At 39.8% G+C, this 18,148-nt stretch overlaps 1 protein-coding gene across 1 annotated transcript in view; it reads right to left on the bottom strand.

The window, feature by feature from the left end:
• Drp1 (dynamin related protein 1) overlaps positions 1-18,148 on the bottom strand; it is a 430,863-nt gene that overhangs the window by 30,611 nt on the left and 382,104 nt on the right. The gene's annotated exons all lie outside the window — the stretch shown is intronic.

The raw sequence follows: 18,148 nt of genomic DNA, 5'->3' as shown, positions 1-18,148 counted from the left end.
TCAAAGATGACAATCATGCAAACAACCTGTGTTACAATGAGAAATTTCTTTTTCATAAAACATTCAATAATTTCGCCACTGTGTTTCAGTCCTCAAGTAACCTCACAAGGGAACCAATCAAAGTGACATTTAATTTCAGGTTGAAATAATGAAAGCACCACTGAAAATTAAGAGATGCAGGATTTGAATTCCATGTTAATATGCATGTGTGCTGGAAAATATCAGAATAGTACCTTAGTACAAGTTCCAGCTCACCATTTGACTTGAGTGCATGCCAGCACATACACAAAGACTGATGGACACAGTTTCCCTTACTCTGTATGAGTACCACCACCACCACCACCGAGGGAGTTGGCTGTGCAGTTAGGGTGGTGCAGCTGTGAGCTTGCATTCAGAGACAGTGGGTTTGGACCCCACTGTTGGCAGCCCTGAAGATGGTTTTCCGTTGTTTCCCATTTTCACACAGGGTAAATGCTGGGGCTGTACCTTAACTAAGACCACTGCCGCTTCTTTCCCACTCCCTAGCCATTTCGAATCCCACTGTCACCGTAAGACTTATCTGTGTCGGTGCGATGTACAAAAGAAACAAAAATTGCAATATTTGCTATTTATTATTATGTTAGCTTTCTCCATTGTACTCTCAACGTAATCAAAAGGTGGGTTTGGTTAGATCAACTTAAAGGAGCCATTTAATTGGAATACAGTAGCTAAAAATCAGTATTTTACCAAAGTATATTACAATCAGAAGGAAAACATTTCATCATTAAAATCTGTACATCCTATTAGATGATATATATATTGATGTCTACACTTGCCGAGCAAGTGGCTGTGCGGTTTGGGTCGTATACCTATCAGCTTGCATTCGGATGATAGAGAGTTCGAACTCCATTGTTGGCAGACCGGAAGATGGTTTTCCGTAAATTCCCATTTTTACACCAGGCAATTAAGGCGACGGTTGCTTCCTTCCCACTCCTACGGCTTTCCTATCCCATCGTCAGCGTAAGACCTATCTGTGGCACCCACGTAAAGCAAATTTTAAAAATCTATACTTGTTTTGGCCTAACGGATATCTCATTGCCAATAGTTTTTCGGGTAATCCTCAATAAAAATTAAAAGGTTCCAGCAGCATACTGCCATGACCTACATTACATTCCACTGTTGGATGCACTACCGAGTGGTTGGCTGTTACAAGAGCTCTGAATTATCTTGGTAATAAAGTAGTTAATAGTTGTGGAAATTAAGCAAATTTTGTGTGTATGGGATACATTTAGTTCCACAAATATTGGTGTTTAGTGTTTGTTTGTAGTAACTGAGATTAGGGGTAATTATTTACAATTTTTACACCGAGTAGCTCCGCAGGAGTTCGCTAGATTACAAGCTGTAATTTAGGACTCCGTGAAAGAAGAAATTAAAAAAAATTATTATTAAAATATCAGTAGGTCTGTTGATAAAATACAAAGACGGGATATTAAAAAGAGTCGTAACTTCGGCAGCAGATATATTAGTCCAGGCAATTGACAGGGTATTTCAAATAGCAGTTCAACTGCCCACCTATCACGAAGGTATAACTTCTTTAAATAATGCGATACTGTTGTAACTTTTGTTTAAAGAAAATATTTCAACAGAATATACAGTATTTCACTGGCGAAATAGTTAACAGTCGTATTGTTATTGATTATTGTCTCTCTTCACATTCAAATATTGGCATTGTTGGCTACAGTCGTGAACAAAAGGTGTAGTGTAGTCAAGAAAATATAAATAAAAATCAGCTGATCTTGTATTCCGATCAGTTGTAGTTCTGAGTGGGTAGTTAAAAGTATCCGTAATTTATATTTTGCACCCTTGATCTTTCAGTATTTATGAGTGGTTAGCTAATAATAATAATCAAGTTCCTATATCCCAATAATTGCAATTCAAGTCCCCGGCATAGTTTTGACAGAAGTATTTTTGAGAAAATAATGTAGACAACCTCGTGTTTTTCAGCATTTAAGGACACTTTTATTCTCCATCCCGAGGAGTAGGGAAAATAGTAGTAATCCACCAGCAGTAATAATCACATAACCACATTTCAGTTGAGAATTGTAGTGTAGATACAGTATATTAGATAGTAACTTGCCTGTTATATTCGTGTGTATCTTTGTGTACGCTAAACCTTTTGATACTTCGGCATTTAACCAAATAGCAGGTTTCATTTCTATTAAACCATAGTAGGATAAAGTAGTACAGATAATAATCTTCTGTCTACACATTTAATATCGTTGATAATCCTTAAGTACTTCTTGCGAATTTCAAACTTTAGGCCTAATTGCAATTTTCATTTCTATTTGTGCTTAGTAACAACCTATTATAATTAGGATATGTCTGAACATAGTTTAAAAACGATTGCAGTGTATTGTAGTAACTTATTAGAAATTAAAGTGCTTATTCTATTATTTTGAGTAGTCTTGTGAATTTCAAACTTTGATTGTAATTACGATTTCTGTTTGTGCTTAGAATACGTATGCTAGTTGCTTTACGACGCGCCGACACAGATAGGTCTTATGGCGACAATGGGACAGGAAAGGCCAAGGAATGGGAAGGAAGCGGCCGTGGCCTTAATTAAGGTACAGCCCCATATTTGCCTGGTGTGAAAATGGGAAACCACGAAAAACCATCTTCAGGGCTGCCGACAGTGGGGTTCGAACCTACCATCACCCAAATACTGGATACTGGCCACACTTAAGCGACTGCAGCTATCGAGCTCGGTAGAATACGTATGAATGTAGTTTAAAATTATTGTAGTACACTGAGGTATCTGAATGTAGTTTAAAATTATTGTAGTGTATTATAGTATCTTATTAGAAATTAGTGTGTTTATTCTTATACTGTGAAATATTAGTGTAGTATAGTATCTGTACTATCTTTGATATCTGTATTTACTCTCTTAGTAGAATTCTGCTGTAGTAATTAGTGTAGACTTAACTGCAGTTTAGATTTGTGTAGGCCTAATTCTTGTGAATTACTTTCAGTTTTCAGTAATTAACAGCAATTTTCATCCTGTTAGGGTTCTTCTTCTTATTTTCCTGCCGCTTTTTCCCACACCTGTGGGGTCGCGGGTGCGAACTGCGTCGCACATGTGGATTTGGCCCTGTTTTTACGGCCGGATGCCCTTCCTGACGCCAACCCTCTATGGAGGGATGTAAGCACTATTGCGTGTTTCTGTGGTGGTTGGTAGTGTAGTGTGTTGTCTGAATATGATGAGGAGAGTGTTGGGACGGACATATACACCCAGTCCCCGAGCCAGAAGAATTAATCATAAGCGATTAAAATCCCCGACCCGGCCGGGAATCGAACCCGGGACCCTCTGAACTGAAGGCCAGTACGCTGACCATTCAGCCAACGAGTCGGACAATTTTAATCCTGTTAGGGTGCTGCAGAAAAAAAAAAAAAAATTGTACAACTAAGTAGTATTGTAGTGTAGTACTAACCCATATTAATTACCTTATTGTCGTGTGATCCTTGTGAACTATCCTAGACAATATTTCTTTCCTTTCATTTTTATTTTGCACAGAATAAGTTATTTTATTTTTCCTTTTCTTCTCATTATTCCATAAAGAATGGCTAAGGAGTGGAAGTGTAGCAACTGTGTATGAGGGAGGAGTTGGAGACTTTGAGGGAGATAATTAGCATTCTCTCAGAGGACAGGAAGGAAAGTAGGCCTACCTCAAAAAATGTACAGGACACAGTAAGTGTAAAAGAGGGATGGGAGGGAAAGGGGGGAATTGTAGATGACAGGTGGTTTAATGTTATAAGGGGAAGGAGATTGCAGGCTTAGGGCTGTATTCAGGATCAGATTTCAGGACAGGTGTCTGTGGGCAATTGGTACGAGTCACTGCAGGTAGAACAGCCGAGGGAAGATAAGGAACACGGAACTGTTAATGAGAAGTGTGGAAGTAGGAGGAAGGGAAAAGGTAGGAAAAGGAAATGTGGAGTAGTGGATAGGAAAAGACAGTTAGAACAAGGTCATGGGAGGGAGAAGGGGAGGTGGAAATAGATTCTGCAGCTGTCAGGAAAGATAGGGCTGACCAGGAGGAGAGGGGATCAAATGAGGTGGGTAGGGTTGAGGCTCTGGTCATGGGGGATTCCATTGTTAGACATGTGGAGAAAGTGTGTGGAGGAAAGGGAACCAGGGTAGTGTGTTATCCAGGAATTAGATTGTGGCAGATGTTGAGGAAAGTAGAAGAGAAGGAGGAGGGAAGGGAGAAGGTGGTAGTGTTTCACCCTGATACCAAAAACATAAGGCAAGCAGGTATAAGTGCCAACATTATTCGAGATGTGTAGGATGCTGTAAATTCAGCATGGGTGAAGTTTAAGGAAGTGGAGATTGTTATCAGTGGAATACTGTATAGGAGGGATAAAGACTTGAAGAAGTGCCTCCGTGGCACAGACGGCAGCGCATCGGCCTCTCACCGCTGGATACCGTGGTTCAAATCCCGGTAACTCCATGCGAGATTTGTGCTGGACAAAGCGGAGGCGAGACAGGTTTTTCTCTGGGTACTCCAGTTTTCCCTGTCATCTTTCATTCCAGTAACACTCTCCATTCTCATTTCATAGCATCTATCAGTCATTAATAAATAACTTTGGGAGTGGCGACCACATTGTGCCAATAGCCTATATATGATTCATTCATCACATCCCTGACCCAGTCAATGACTGGAAAACAGGTTGTAGGTTTTCATTTTCAATGACTGGAAGGTGATTGGGGATTTAAATGGGACCGCTTAGTGGGTATGAGGAAAACTGGGAGTGAGATTTCTAGATCATAATGGGTGGGTAGGAGATAAGGATCTGTGCTCAGATGGCCTTCGCTTAAACCGCAGTGGTACATATAAGTTAGGAAATTTGTTTAGAAGGGTTATAGGGAGGTACGTTCAGGGAAACGGGGTGGCCTAGGGAGTGGTGATAAGGGTACAGGGAACTGGATGTCAAGTAGGGATGACATAAGAACGTTAGTGCTCAACTGTAGAAGTATTGTAAAGAAAGGAATACAATTAAGCAATTTAATAGATATATAATTACCAGATATTGTAATAAAAGTTGAATCATGGCTGAGAAATGATATAATGGATGCAGAAATATTCTCACGGAACTGGAATGTGTATCGTAGAGATAGGATAGGTAGGAGGGGGAGTATTCATCCTGGTAAAAGAAGAATTTATAAGTTACGAAAAAGTTAAAGATGACAAACTTGAAATTCTAGGTGTAAGGCTCATCTCTAAAGATAATAGGCAACTTGATGTCTTTGGAGTGCACAGACCGGGAGAGGGTAGCGCTGATGCTGATTCAGAATTATTTGATAAGATAATCAGTTATGTTAGAAACGATATGGAAAGGAATGTGATAGTAGTAGCAGGTGATCTCAATTTATCAAATGTCAATTGGGAAGGTAATGCGAACGACAGGAAGCATGACCAACAAATGGCAAATAAGTTAATATGGGAAGGGCAGCCGATTCAGAAAGTGATGGAACCAACTAGAGGGAAGTATCTCCTGGATGTGGTGCTGGTAGAACCAGATGAGCTCTATAGAGAACCCAAAGTAATAGATGCTATTAGTGATCACGAAGCTGTTTTTGTCATAGTTCAAAATAAATGTGAAAGAAAGGAAGGTATTAAAATTAGAATTATTAGGCAGAACCATATGGCTGATAAAACAGGCATGAGGGAGTTTTTAAAAAGTAACTATGATTGGTAGAAAATGGTAAATAAAAATGTAAACAGACTCTGGAATAGATTTAAAGCAATTGCTGAGGAATGTGAAAATAGATTTGTATCTTTAAAAGTGATAAGGAATGGTAAAGATCCACTATACTATAAGCCGGGTTGAGTGGCTGAGACGGTTGAGGCGCTGGCCTTCTGACCCCAACTTGGCAGGTTCGATCCTGGCTCAGTCCGGTGGTATTTGAAGGTGGTCAAATACGTCAGCCTCGTGTCGGTAGAATTACTGGCACTTAAAAGAACTCCTGCGGGACTAAATTCCGGCACCTCGGCATATCCGAAAACCGTAAAAGAGTAGTTAGTGGGACGTAAAGCAAATAACATTATTATTACTATATTATAACAGAGTAGTAAAGAGTAAGAAGGAGGTGCAGGTTGGAAAGAAATAGAGTTAGAAATGGGTGGGGAAGTAAGGAGAAATTGAAGCAACTTACTAGGAAATTGAATCTAGCAAAGAAGTCAGCTAAGGATAACATGAAGGCAAGCATAATGGGCGATCATACAAATTTTAGTGACAAATTTAAGAGTATGTATAGGTATTTTAAGGCAGAAACAGGTTCCAAGAAGGACATTCCCCAGGAATCATTAATGAACAAGGGGAGAGTGTATGTGAGGATCTTCAAAAGGCAGAAGTATTCAGTCAGCAGTAATGAAGGATTGTTGGTTACAAGAATAATGTCCAGATAGAGGAGGTCACTACTACTAAAGAAGTATTAAAATTTACCTATGGCAACAATGTCATTCACAGTAAGATACAAAAGTTGAAAACTAGAAAAGCGGCTGGAATTGATAAGGTTTCGGGGGATATAGGAAGCGGAGTCAGGGATTGGAATAGCTTACCAAGGGAGATGATCAATAAATTTCCAATTTCTTTGCAAGAAAATCTCGGAAAACAACAGATAGGGAATCTGCCACCTGGGCGACTGCCCTAAATGCAGATCAGTATTGATTGGGATATAGTACCATATCTGAAGTACTTATTTGATTACACCTTGCATGAAGGAGCTATACCAAATTAATGGAGTTGCTATAGCAGCCCTTTTGTGTAAAGGAAAGCGTGATAGACGTAAAGCTGAAAATTACAGGCCAGTCAGTTTGACATGCATTGCATGTAAGCTTTGGGGAAAACATTCTTTCTGATTATATTAGACATGTTTGTGAAATTAATATATGGATTGACAGAAGCAGTTTGGGTTTAGAAAAGGTTATTCCACTGAAGCTCAACCTGTAGGATTCCAGCAAGATATAGCAGATATCCTGGATTCAGGAGATCAAATGGACTGTATCTCTAATGACCTATCTAAGGCATTTGATAGGGTAGATCATGGGAGACTACTGGCAAAAATGAGTGCAACTGGACAAGACAAAAGAGTGACTGAATGGGTGGCTATATTTCTAGAAAATAGAACTCAGAGAATTTGAGCAGGCGAATCTTTATCTGACCCTGTAATAATTAAGAGGGGAATTCCTCAAGGAGGTATTGTTCGACCTTTACGTATTGTTATATATTGAACCCGCAGGATTCGGATTCATTGGCATAAAATATTATAATTTAGAGAACATTACAGGCGAATGGAGTGAAGTTACAGTAGAGACCAGATGTGCGTTGAAATTCCGCGTGCCTGAGCTTGAAGCTAAAGTCCATGTGTCGAGGTCATTGGATGGCGCAATATAGAAGCTATGGAAACTTCCACTCATAAGGGAAAAGGAAGCATGATCGAGCTACTTGCATTTAAGTTGGTAGCCCTTCTGTGCAACAAATCAGCGTACAGCATGTTCGATGTGATGGGGGAAAGAAATATGGCCACTAGTGTAAAAGCCATCCAATAATGGATGAAATTTCGCCAAAGACAGTGTAGACTCAATTTTAGGCTTTTAGTTAAACGAGAATTTAAGACGATTGTTCCCTTAATAAAATATTGCGACCAATAAATGTTGTTATACCTAAGAGGATATTGCACCATTGATGAGGGGATTACCCTGTGTGCCGGCGTGCTGGGAGATAGCCACGCGATGCCTTGGAGAGGCACTCTGCTATACGCGATTCGGTACGGATCAGGAGGACAGTGTACGGCTCTTGCCATTTATAGTAATCTTGAGCATTTCTCAGCTTGATAACTGTAATAGCATCAAAGTATAACTGAATCCGACGCATTTTACTTTCACGTATATAATGGGAGTGAAAGGGGTAGAGAATTTGAAGGAATAGTACCAGAATATTAACTTTTAACGAAGCAATAAGGACCGGAGTGATTTCGAGCATTGGGACGCTTTGCTGAGTCACGAGTCCTGTATCACAGAATACTGCAGATACAGAGTGGTTTTTTTGTGTCATTGTGTAAACAAGAGTGATAAGTGTATTTATAAGTAACTCACGTATATTTTTTTTCTGTGTGATTTTAGTGTAATAATATGTGTGAAGCAGTGTAAAATATAAATGCCAGCAAGTATGAAGAACATGAAAACCCAGGAAGGCACTGGTGCAAATGTTAATGTCGCCAGTATGATGCACTAAACTCCACCATGGGGCCTACCTTAAGGGTCCATATGTTGTGTAGCTGAACGGGACGCCACCGAAACCGATAAGTACTACCTGATTCATTAGATGTCACTTATGCACGTCTCACTGTTAACTTGTAAATAATCTTTCTTTTCCTTGCAAGAAAGTTCATTTTTATATTTCTTTTTCTGCTGTAGCAAAGGGTAGCTAGTTGTAGGGAATAATATTATATACTGATGCCTGGGGGAAAATAATTTTGTATAGAATAAGACTCATGTATGAATATGATCTTCTTAAATACCATGATTATGTGCGTGGAAATACGATCTTCGATAATATTAATATATGTGTGTGGAAATACGAGTTGCATAGTGCGTGATCTTCAGATACGATATCCGCGTGTGTGTAAACATTTAAGTAATATAGACGGCATTCAGTATGGGTTGATAATCCTGGGAATAGGGTAAATAGTTATGGCATGTGCATGATATTATGTTAAGATCATCGAGAAAAATCATTGATGCTGTGAAGAGTCGAACCGTGGCCATCTGCGCACATTACAGTGAAATTTTAGAGTCCAATTTTATCAGTCACTAACCTGTATATTTTGACCATTAGACGGAAATGTGCTGTCAGGAAATAAATAATCTGTTATATAATTCAAGTGAGATTTAGGAAAATAGTTTTCGAAGTAAGGCCTCTAAGAAACATATACCAGTCGTAGGGAACGAACCGAGGATAATGCGGAGTGTAATATGAAATATATAGTGCCGCCAAATTGATAAGTGTTTCTTGAGATGATATAAAATCCAGGAGAAGTGTACGAGTTAAACACGTGAGATGTAGAATGAATACGGTACATTGAAAGCGCTGAATACTTAAGAATAATTGTTGTTGTTCGCCTGAGGGGGCCAAGTGATACAAAAGATGATTTAAAAGAGATATGGATTAAATTAGAACGGAGAGATATTAATTTAGTGTCCACATAAATTTTGCCATGTCAGTGGAGTAAATAGATGTGATTTATGTTCAGAGATAAGTGTATCGTTCGCCGGCTGGATATGTGTATTAGATTGGGTTCAAACTGCGTTGGCCAGGGTCCTATATAATGAAAGAATTAATGTCATTTATTATACAATTCTACTCGAGAGATTTTAGGAACAGCACATTGATATTAAAATACTAATTACACTTCGTGACTGCCCACATTGTGTTCTAGGAAAGAATAGGTCACTGTAATGTTGCGATGCTGAAGACTTGGAGTTCGATGCCCGGCCAGGTCAATGGATATGATGTTCCTGTAATGATGTGCTTGACTGTTTTTTGTGTGTTGTATATATGATGTGTAATTTATCATGCACTTGTCAATGCAAATTCTGGTTTTGCAGTGGCAAAATTTTTGTTCGATGTGTGAATTCATTTCACTTGTGGTTGACATATTTGCGACAATATTGGTTCCGCCCTATTGTCATAGAGCCAGTGTAGATTACGTTTGTGATTTTTTCATCTTAGTGTAAGTCCTTTGCTACAGAGTTGGTGCTTAATTTGTATAATTTAAACAGCTGAGTATGCGTACGTGAGATATTTTCCTTTTCAATGATGAATCAGAATAGTAACTTAATTAAATCTGGGTCAGGGGTATTTATCGGTTCGGTCGCGTTTCCCGTGTTGTACATAAATAGAGGAGGAAGCAAAGCAATGTCAGAATGAATTAATGAAATGTTGCAGACTTAATAATTAAATGAGGTAGCGAAATTAAATGATTGAATAATTCTGATGGTTTCGGACTTGATGATTTAATGAGGTGACGGCCTTAGACTTGATGGTCACTAATGATTTAACGATTTTAACTTCATACTCGTAAAGTTCATGAATGATAGAATGAGTGCTGGGATTTTTAATTTACAAACAACTTCACGATTACATGATGATAATATTGTAAAAATTCTAAATAATCGTATAATTATAATATGAATTTTTTTAACTTAATAATTAAATGATTTTGGGAGTGCAAAAAGTGGATACTGATTTTGAACTCAGGAATGGATGAATGCATTGAGAATTTATATTTTTTTGAATTTCAAAGGTCACTTTGACAAATAAATGATGGTCAACTACAATAATATCATTATTAATACACTGACTGACAGAGCAAATGCAACACCAAGAAGGAGTGGTTCGAAAGGGATGAAAGTTGGGGAAAAAACAGAGACGGCACGGACGAATAATTGATGTTTATTTCAAACCGATATGCAGGTTACACAATGCGCACGGCATCGACTCAGTAGGATGTAGGACCACCGCGAGCAGCGATGCACGCAGAAACACGTCGAGGTACAGAGTCAATAAGAGTGCGGATGGTGTCCTGAGGGATGGTTCTCCATTCTCTGTCAACCATTTGCCACAGTTGGTCGTCCGTACGAGGCTGGGGCAGAGTTTGCAAACGGCGTCCAATGAGATCCCACACGTGTTCGATTGGTGAGAGATCCGGAGAGTACGCTGGCCACGGAAGCATCTGTACACCTCGTAGAGCCTGTTGGGAGATGCGAGCAGTGTGTGGGCGGGCATTATCCTGCTGAAACAGAGCATTGGGCAGCCCCTGAAGGTACGGGAGTACCACCGGCCGCAGCACATGCTGCACGTAGCGGTGGGCATTTAACGTGCCTTGAATACGCACTAGAGGTGACGTGGAATCATACGCAATAGCGCCCCAAACCATGATGCCGCGTTGTCTAGCGGTAGGGCGCTCCACAGTTACTGCCGGATTTGACCTTTCTCCACGCCGACGCCACACTCGTCTGCGGTGACTATCACTGACAGAACAGAAGCGTGACTCATCGGAGAACACGACGTTCCGCCATTCCCTCATCCAAGTCGCTCTAGCCCAGCACCATGCCAGGCGTGCACGTCTATGCTGTGGAGTCAATGGTAGTCTTCTGAGCGGTCGCCGGGAGTGCAGGCCTCCTTCAACCAATCGACGGGAAATTGTTCTGGTCGATATTGGAACAGCCAGGGTGTCTTGCACATGCTGAAGAATGGCGGTTGACGTGGCGTGCGGGGCTGCCACCGCTTGGCGGCGGATGCGCCGATCCTCGCGTGCTGACGTCACTCGGGCTGCGCCTGGACCCCTCGCACGTGCCACATGTCCCTGCGCCAACCATCTTCGCCACAGGCGCTGCACCGTGGACACATCCCTATGGGTATCGGCTGCGATTTGACGAAGCGACCAACCTGCCCTTCTCAGCCCGATCACCATACCCCTCGTAAAGTCGTCTGTCTGCTGGAAATGCCTCCGTTGACGGCGGCCTGGCATTCTTAGCTATACACGTGTCCTGTGGCACACGACAACACGTTCTACAATGACTGTCGGCTGAGAAATCACGGTACGAAGTGGGCCATTCGCCAACGCCATGTCCCATTTATCGTTCGCTACGTGCGCAGCACAGCGGCGCATTTCACATCATGAGCATACCTCAGTGACGTCAGTCTACCCTGCAATTGGCATAAAGTTCTGACCACTCTTTCTTGGTGTTGCATTTGCTCTGTCAGTCAGTGTATTTTGAAATATGGTGTTTACCAAATATAATGGTGATCAAATAATGAATTTAAGTAAAGAGTTCGTGGAGTAAAACAATCTTGGTAAATGACAAGGTGATGTAATATGAGCTAAATTCAGTAATGTGTTGGATGAATTTTAAATCCACTGACAAGATTGATGGTTTTATGGTCATAGTTGATAAAGTAGAAATATTGAGGTTGGTAATTGGGTTGACGAATTTCTCAATAAATGATGATTTTATGTATTGACCTAAAGTAAATTAATTGTGAATTTTGAACAAAGGAATTTCATACGAGTTGACGGAGGTATGATGTATCCATGTACAGTCCGACATTGTTTAATTGATGTAGGGATGTTTGCTTTGCCAGAGTTTAATTTTTTTTTTATTTTAAAAATTTATGTTCTCCTAAAAGGTTCTCATTCAGATTTTAAAAATTTAATTTTATCTTCTCTCTTATCCTTCCCGCTTAATAATTTAAGGTTAGTTTGTAATATTCGAAGATGTCTCTGTGGGTAGTACCCAGTCAGCGACCCTGTGATAGTCTCATGCCGGTGCCACATTTCAAAGGCTGGAAGGGTAGAGGGTTGAATATATATGAAAGATATGTGTAAAGAAGTGGAATCAGAGATAAGGCTGTTTGCAGATGATGTTATTCTATGAAAATCCACAGTCTGTTTCCAGTCATTTGACTGGGTCAGGAATGGAATGAATGAAGCCCCCATTTAGTGGTGAGGACAGGATTTGTGCCAGATTGCCGAAGTCTGTCGCACTCCTCTGGGGCAATGATTAATGAATGACAGATGGAATGAAATGATATTGGAGAGTGTTAGTGGAATGAAAGATGACAGAGAAAACCAGAGTTCCCAGAGAAAAACCTGTCCCGCCTCCTCTTTGTCCAGCAAAAACCTCACATGGAGTGACCAGGATTCGAACCACAAAACCCAGAGGTTAGAGGCCGGTGTGCTGCCACCTGAGCCACGGAGGCTTCTATGTTATTGTATAGAGAGTAATAAGTTACAAGATTGTGAGCAACTGAAAATGACCTCAATGTTGTGAGGTGGACAGTAGGTAATGGTATGGTGATAAACGGGGTTAAAAGTCAGGTTGAGAGTTTCACAAATAGGAAAAGTCCTCTCAGTTTTAATTACTGCGTTGATGGGTTGAAAGTTCCTTTTGGGGATCATTGTAAGTAGCTAGGTGTTAATATAAGGAAAGATTGGGGTAATCACATAAACATGATTGTACATAAAGGGTACAGATCTCAGCACATGGTTATGAGGGTATTTAGGGGTTGTATTAAGGATGTAAATGAGAGGGCATACAAGTCTCTGGTAAGACCCCAACTAGAGTATGGTTCCAGCATATAGGACCCTTACCAGGATTACCTGATTCAAGAACTGGAAAAAATCCAAAGAAAAGCAGCACGATTTGTTCGGGGTGATTTCCGACAAAAGAATACCGTTACAAAAACGTTGTAAAGTTTGGGCTGGGAAGACTTGGGAGAAATGAGACGAGCTGCTCGACTACGTGTTATGTACCAATGTAGTTGGTCCGTTATTGGACATTATAAATTTTCCAGCTAACTCATTCCTGGTTGCCAGCATTTTGCCCCAGTGTGCTAAATTGGGCTCATCAGTTGGTAAATAGCACTCCCACCAAGACACATGGCTAGTGCATACCGTGGCGGCCACTGCGTAGGCTAATTGGAGCCTGCTAATGCACTATGAGAGACTAAGTCTCATTTCCAAAAATTGATGCCTGCCTGGCCATCAGATGACACAGATGTTGATACCCATAAGGAATCAGAAATATTTGTCCCAAGAGAGTAAATTTATAATATAAAAATTTATAATAAATAATTAAATTAATTAATTTATAATAAATTTCCTCATTCGGGACAAATATTTCAGGTTCCCTATGGGAATCAACATCTATGCCATAAGTAGTATGTTCCAAGCTGTCAGTGGAGAGATGGCGCGGAATGACATTAGTAGACGAATAAGTTTGAGTGGTGTCTTTAAAAGTAGGAAAGATCACAATATGAAGATAAAGCTGGAATTCAAGAGGACAAATTGGGGCAAATATTTGTTTATAGGAAGGGGAGTTAGGGATTGGAATAGCTTAACAAGGGAGATGTTCAATACAATTTCAATTTCATTGCAAGAAACGGCTAGGAAAACAACAGATAGGGAATCTGCCACCTGAGCAACTGCCCTAAATGCAGATCAGTATTGAATGAGTGACTGAGCATTTTATAATGCAAAGTGATGGGAAAAGTCTTAAACATTATTTTTAACAAGGATATCAATATCACAGTTCATTCTAATAGTATGTTAAGTTTTAGCATTAAGCAAGATGTACATTTGTTGTTATGCATTTCAGGAGATGATGCTTGTGTTGCCTCGTGCAATTTATTTATTTCATCTAAGAAAATGAGTGCAACTGATTACTGTAGATCAGACCTCACTAACCCAATGAATTTTACTAAGTATTATTGGGATGAATGAAGTTCAGTATTTCTTCATGAAGTGTTATTCAATGGAACTAAAGAATACTTTCTACATTTTGCTTTCTTCAAAGTAACCTCCCCTTGCTTTGATCACTGCATTGCATACTCTGAGCACCCAAAGAACCTCATTCAGGTTGCAGTCAGGCGTTTGAGATGGGAACAACATGTTTTTCAGTTCCTCCCTCGCTTCTAATCATTCAACATATGCCCTGCGGAGGATCATTATCTTGCTGCAGTATGAAACCCTTGCCAATTAAACATATCCTAGATGGTTTTGCATGGCGTTTGAGAAAGTTATGATACAGTTCCTTATTTGAAACTCCCCCAATTTTGACAATATTGTCAATCTTACAGCCACCAAAGCAACCCCATACCATCAATGAAGCCCACTCCATTCCTGAATGTAGTGGACATGCACAGAGATGCCACAAGTTCTGCTTTTACACGTTGGACAAACTAGCCGAGTTTTGTGCCCAACAGCTTGAATTTTGATTAATCTGTAAAGAACACATTTTCCATCAACCAATTTTCATGTTATTTGACCCAATATAGTCTTTGTTTATTACTGACAGCCCTCTGTAGAGGTTTCTTTGCTGCAATCCATTATTTAAGATTTGTATCCTGAAGTTACTGTAGAAACACAAGTCCATCCCTCAATCGAATAATTTCTGGTGTGAGCATGGGCGATGTTTTGAAGTGAACACATTTACTAGCCACTATCAAGTAATTATCTTCACTTTCTGACATCACCTGAGGCCTTCCTTGCAACAGTGATCCTTATTACTCTGAGTAGACATATACCTCTTGACAATATAATGTACAATCAATCGCACAAAAACTGGCCATTGCAGACAAAATCCACTTGTCTGAAATAAGATCAACTTATTGTGCCTTTTGGAATTTTTTCACTCGTGTCAGTGTGACATAAAACAAATTGTAAAAAACACATCAAAGGTTTTTGGCCACGTAAGAATGGAAAAGGGCTAGGATTGGGAAGGAAGTGACCATGGCCTTAATTCAGGTACAGCCCCAGCACTTGCCTGGTGTGAAGTAGGGACACTAAGGAAAAGCATCTCCAAGGCTGCCAATGCTGGGTGGGATTCGAACCCACCATCTCCACAATGCAAGCTCACAGTTACGCTACCTTAACCATATGGCTAACTCGCTCGGTAGGAAATAATCTCTGCAAGAGACTGATAAGAGTTCTTTCCATTCAAATTGGATTTAAGAATCACACTCAGCAGCTTGTACAAGATATTACAAAGCTTTTAATGCCCCCATATTCAATTCTGTGGTTCAGTACACAAACTTAATAACCCATAATTTAATAAAATTGAAGATAAACATATCAATGCATTGCTCACATAGTTACATGTATGCAGTGTTTTTTCTTTAGAAAAAGGTGGTGATATTCACCCAAACTTTATCATAAACTGAATCTCACACTTTGTTCATATTTCCAAATGTAATGTCTTCTTCTCTTCAAAAGGTACTGATTTTACTACTGGCCCACTATGAGGAAATTTTACTTTCATCTGCTTCTCCGGTCCTAAACTTGTAAAATCCTGGCACACCTTACAAGCTAGCATGTTATCTTTTGCATAAAGCCAGTAATTTCTCTGGAAGAAATCATTTTTCTGAGTTAACGTCCAACAATAAGGGTCAGAATAGTTTCCCCTCACGAACTGCAGTAAATGTATTGGAACTTGCAATGTTTTATTTCACATTCACTTGATTCACTGTTCGCAGGTTCACGAGATACTTAAAAAAAAACCATCATGCTTTCTCTTATTGCGCACCAGTACAAAATAATTAGTTTATTTTATTAATTTCATTTCTCTAACTTGTGAACCACGTGCACCACTTGCTCCTACTAAATAATTATGAACTCGCTTCGGCAGCACCAAACAAGTGTTTTATGTTTTTCAAGTTATTTAAAAACAACAAAAGCAGTTAAATTTAAACATACATCAATCCCAGATTAACTATAATAGTTAGCTATTTACTATTTATTTGCTGCTATGTTGGTATTAACGGCATATGGTGCAATAGGGATACCGTTAGATTGTTCTTGGCAAGAACAGTTTGTTTGCTGATGGGAGAGAAAACCAACCTCATATTCTATTGTATTCAAGTAGGCAAAAATGTGGAAGGATAAGAAGGAGCAAGACGAAGATTAACTCTTCCTTTTTCTTTAACTCTGAACTGACGATATGAAATGGTTAATAGGACAGGAATGATAATTTTAGAACAATAGTTAAAAAAAACTTCGCTCGTGTACTATACCTACTGTATGGAAATGTAACAAAAGCGGACAAACAAGTTTGATTTTAAGCCGTAACTGAACACTTTACAGGAAATGTGATAGGAATAATTCAAATAATACCCAATTAAGTTTTTGTTTCTTTAGAGAAAAAGGTGCACGTACTGTGTACGATTGCGTACTGCTAAAAATTAATTTTTTTTACAAGTTGCTTAACGTCGCACAACACAGATAGGTCTTATGGCGACGATGGGATAGGAAAGAGCTAGGAGTGGGAAGGAAACGGCCGTGGCCTTAATTAAAGTACAGCCCCAGCATTTGCCTGGTGTGAAAATGAGAAACCATGGAAAACCATCTTCAGGGCTGCCGACAGTGGGGTTCGAACCCAGTATATCCTGAATAGTGGATACTGGCCACACCTAAGCGACTGCAGCTATCGAGCTCGGTCCAAAAAAACACAAAAGCATTGCTTGTATGCTCACAGATGAATTTAGTTTAGAGTTCTTTTGGATGTCAGCACATTTCCTTCTTCTATAAGCCAGTTCCTGCATGAGCCGCAAAATTCACAAGACGCTTGAATGCACTGCCAGTAATGAGGATTGAGTGTAAACTTCAGAAGGTTCGTCAACTGTATCATAATATTTCAGTTATGTGGAGTAGAAAGTTTGTAATTTTAATAGGGTGTTGCATATTTCCCATATGAAGAAATATGCCACAATAAGAATACTGGAATAGCAGCATTTTATACTTCGTGGGCAAGGGTAATTTTGTGACATACCTGAGGAGTTAATGCATTCTTAAATCCCAACCAACTATGCTGAGGTGATGGTGATAGTGATTGTTGCTTTAAGGAGCAAACAGCTCTTCATAACAAATTAAATTAAATGAAAACAAATATAAACATCAGTATGTATTCTAAGAGTTTATAAGGGAACAAAAGATTCTAAATAATTTTGGGAAATCAAAATAGAGTTAAACACATCCAAGGAGAGCACACAGTTGAAATTTGAAAATACCAAATAAGTCCACTCTCACCCATAAAGTGAATAACAAGATCTGCAGTGGTCTTGTCACCGGGTGAGTTGGCCATGTGGTTAGGGGCGCGTGGCTATGTGCTTACATCTGGGAGATAGTGGGTTCGAATCCCACTGTCGGCAGCCCTGTAGATAGTTTTCTGTGGTTTCCCATTTTCACACCAAGCAAATGAAGGGGCTGTACCTTAATTAAGGCCACGGACGCTTCCTTCCAACTTCTAGGCTTTTCCTATCCCATCGTCGCCACAAGACCTATCTGTGTCGGTGCGACGTAAAGCCACTAGCAAAATAAAGTAGTCTTGTCATCCACTGGTATGAGATAGTGTGTTTTTGGTAGGTTAAAGTTATTTTTAGACCAGAGAGGCCCACACACTCAGAACTTTGCTGTGCAGCCAGTCAAACCACACTTTAAGCTAAAACTCTTAGGCCAATCAAATTGGAAAATATGAGGGTTGTCAATAAAGTAGTGGCAACAAAGTCCAGGCACTCGCAGGTGATTGGACATGCGCAAATTGAATATCCTTTT

The sequence above is a fragment of the Anabrus simplex genome, chromosome 2 (assembly GCF_040414725.1).
Source record: "Anabrus simplex isolate iqAnaSimp1 chromosome 2, ASM4041472v1, whole genome shotgun sequence".
Classification (NCBI taxonomy): Eukaryota; Metazoa; Arthropoda; class Insecta; order Orthoptera; family Tettigoniidae; genus Anabrus; species Anabrus simplex.
The sequence above is the reverse complement of the archived record's forward strand: the minus strand, read 5'-3'. Positions and strand labels throughout refer to the sequence as shown.